This window comes from Leptonotus elevatus, chromosome 15, assembly GCF_054856555.1.
Source record: "Leptonotus elevatus isolate MCC_2025b chromosome 15, RoL_Lele_1.0, whole genome shotgun sequence".
Lineage (NCBI taxonomy): Eukaryota > Metazoa > Chordata > Actinopteri > Syngnathiformes > Syngnathidae > Leptonotus > Leptonotus elevatus.
Genome location: NC_141253.1, coordinates 19,515,650 through 19,519,367, shown reverse-complemented (window position 1 = coordinate 19,519,367; position 3,718 = coordinate 19,515,650).

Below are 3,718 nucleotides of genomic sequence, written 5' to 3'. Positions count from 1 at the left end.
CCATAATAAAATATTTTCAATATAAAAAAAACTATCCGTTTCTAAACTGTCAAGAATTCAGCGAGTTGACATTTGACATTATTATTAGTGGACATTATTAAAGTGGACAAATCATCCACTTTTCCAAGAGGGTTAACGTATGGGACATGATTCAAGCAACGTTTCCATTTTCTGTTCACTGCTTTCACTCACTGGTCGTTGTATTCGATAAAGCCGAATTTGTTCCACACCGCTCCTTCAAACTTTGGCCTGTCAATCTCAGCCCCACTTGCCATTTTTGCCACGTCTGTTCCGTGTGAGGGGGTGAGTGGGCGGAACCGCAACAGTGATTGGAGCTACAGTGATTGGACATTAGCTCACGGGGGAGAGCTTTTCTGCAGCAGGCTACCTCCGCTTGTGGACACTGGACAGGCGTGCACGCGCACGCACACACACAGGCGTGTAAACAGTCAATACAAAATTTGTTGCAGAACCGAAAACCCGCGATCCATAAGGGCGTATTTTCCTGTGCAGCGCGAACCGAATGGTCCGGTAAAAGACCGAGAACGGCTGCATCTCTAGTGTCTGCCTAGCGTTGTCATTGACAAGACAGATGCAGTGTTTTCCGTGAGATGAACTTCTCAGTTCCAGTCCATGTCCAAAGGAAAACCTGGGCAAAAGTGCACATGGTCAAATGTGAGTTGGATGAATGAATGGAATTCCAGTTGTTGGCTGAGTGGAGCAGGTTTAGCCACAGCTTATGTGCACATACACGCTTGATTGATTACTGTTGTACAACGGGCACAGAATCAACGGGCTTTTATACTGTAGTTGCGGATAAACCGACGGTAGAAATTTGCGAACCCCAGGAACCTCTTCTTTAATTGCTTCTTTAATGTAGGATCTGGATCTTGGCCGGGACAGCTCTCAATTGGCCCTCCTCCACAATATATCAGAGAAACTGCACCGAACTGGTGTGAAATGCACACTTTTCTGCCTTTACGTATAGTCGGTTTTCCAGCAGTCGCTCCAAAACCAGCCGAACGTGTTGCTGATGTTCTGCGAGGTTTCTGGAGAAAATCTAAATGTCATCAAGGTAAACAAAACAAAAGTGGTTAGGCATGTCACGCAAGACGCTGAAATACTGCGGGAGCGTTTGAAAGGCCAAAAGGCATAACCAAATACAAAAAATGGCCAATGGGTGTTTTAAACACTGTTTTCCATTCGTAGCCCTGCATTTATCCTAACCAGATGGTAGGCAATGCGAAGGTTTAATTTGGTAAACACCGTAGCGGAATGTAATGGTGCAAATGCGGACTCCATTAGTGGCAATGTGTATTTGTTTTTAATCGTTATGTCATTTAGACCACGGAAATCGATACAAGGACGTAGAGTCTTGTCTTTTTTCTCAGTGAAGAAAAATCCTGCCCCAAGCGGCGATTTGGAAGGTCGAATAAGCCCGGCAGCTAGTGACGTCAGAATATATTCTTTAAGGGCTTGAAGTTCCGGCTTGGATATTTGGTACAGGCTTGTACTTGGCAGCGGTGCGCCAGGAACCAATTCTATAGCGCAATTATATGGCCGATGTGGAGGGAGAGACAAGTCCCGGTCTTTGCTAAAAACTTTCCGTAGGTCGTGGTATTCCGCTGGCACATTTTCCAGTTTAATGGATTCCATTGTTGTTTACCGCTGACTGCAGGCAATGTGAGTGACAAAACAAACTCCATCTCTCTAACTTAGGTATGTCCCAGTTTATGTCAAGGTTGTGCCTAGCCAGCCAAGTCAGACCCAGGACCACCGGGGCTGACTGGGAGGGCATAATGAAAAATTGTCTAGTTTCAACGTGATTTCCCGACAAATGCATTTGTAGATTCTCCGTTCTATGCGTAATCACCCCCAAGAGGCGCCCGTTGAGGTCATACATTTCCTTGGTTTTATCAAGTCTAACTACGGGACATTTCAAGGTGTTAACCATTTTCGGGTCGACAATACAATCATCCGCCCCAGAGTCCACCAAAGCCGTCATCTTTATGCTCCCACCACCCCATGTCATCTCTCCTGACAATTGTAGTCTTTTAATGTCTAAGTTGTGAAGAGGGTCTTCTGCCCAGATTTAGTTGCTATTTGTGTTGGGGTTGAACGGTTGTGGCTGGAGCGGGTGCGACGTCCAGACGTCTATCAGGCAGCCTTCATGTGGCCAATTGGTGTCCGGGCTGTCCGCAATATAGGTACGCGCGATCCCTCATCCGTTTCCTGCGCTCCGCCGCAGAGAGTCGTCCTCCCAGCTGCATAGGCTCGATGTCGTCTCCCGCAAGAGGGCGTCGCCGATGGAGCGCCCCGCGGACATGGTTGAAGCCGGCTGAGCAGCCGTGTCTGCTGCCGCAGGTCGTCGCTCCTCCTTCCGCTCCAGCGATCTGTTGTCCAATCGAATGGCCAGGTTGATGAGTTCCTCCAGACTGGATGTCTCGTGCAGCTCACTCGTCTTTGATTCGTGGGCTGAGGCCCCGCCGGAAAATCCCACAGCGCCGCTTTGTCGTAACAGCTCTCAGCGGCCAAAACCCGGAACGAGATAGAGTATTCAGCAACTGACGAGTCGGCTTGCTTGAGGTCTAGCAAGCGGCTGCCTGCTTCCTTTCCTTTTACCGGGTGGTCGAAGACATTTCTGTGTTCCGACAGGAAAGCAGGCAATGAAGCTCGGCGGTCCAGGTTGGCTTTACTGACTGCCATCGGCCATAATGCTGCCTGGCCGGAAAGTAGGCTCATTACGAAGGCGACCTTGGCACCATCGTTAGGGAAAGTTCACGGAAGTATTGCTCGTGCTGTCTAAGTAAGTGCCCATGGCTGGCTAATGCCTGGCAAAGGCTGTCGGGGTCTGCGGGGTCCATTCTGGTCGGTTTATTCTGTCACGAATGGGTTGTGTTTGTTGGACCCCAAAAGAAAAGGGCAGACCCAGCCAGGGCGAAAGTTACTCAATTTTAACGAAACAACAAAAAGCGCACAACACGTGGACAAAAGGTTGCTTAACCAAAGGCGACGACGACAAAAAGGTGTACGTCGTGGGTAAAAAGAAGAGTTTTGAATTACTCCAATACCAAGTATGCTCATGAAGACAAAATAAAAATAAATATCACAATATATATTTCAGTGTGCCCTTGCTATTTGCGGGTGATAGGGAACCGGGCAGCCTACTAATAGCAAAAAAGGTTGTATAATTGACACTCATTAAAATGTATGTATAAGTATTTTGATTGATTGAAGGCCATATGTTGTTTGGAACCGTCACTGAAAGCAACGGCAGGCAGGCAGGCTAACAAAGATGTTCATTTTCATTGGCAGTCCCTTTGGCGGAAGTAAGAGACAGACGAAAATGAGTCATTCAAATCACAAATCAATTTCCAACAGTGTACAAGTAAGCGCCCATGGCTGGCTAATGCAAAAAAGGGACAAATTATGCATTTGAAAGCAACATTTCCCACGGTAGCTCATTTCATCCACACACTACAGCAACCATAAATACACTGCTTTTTTTTTTTAAGGAACACATCTAATCACAATATAAAAAAATATTTTGATATCTATACAGATAATGACAGGGGAATGTCTTAGGAACAAAAGGATACCAAATCTTTTAACGGAAACAAAGGTTTTCAGCCTACAGAAGGCTTAATTGTAAAGAAACCCCAAAATCAGATTGAAACAATGATGTGCTAGTCAATTTCCCCCCCAAATTAATTTAATT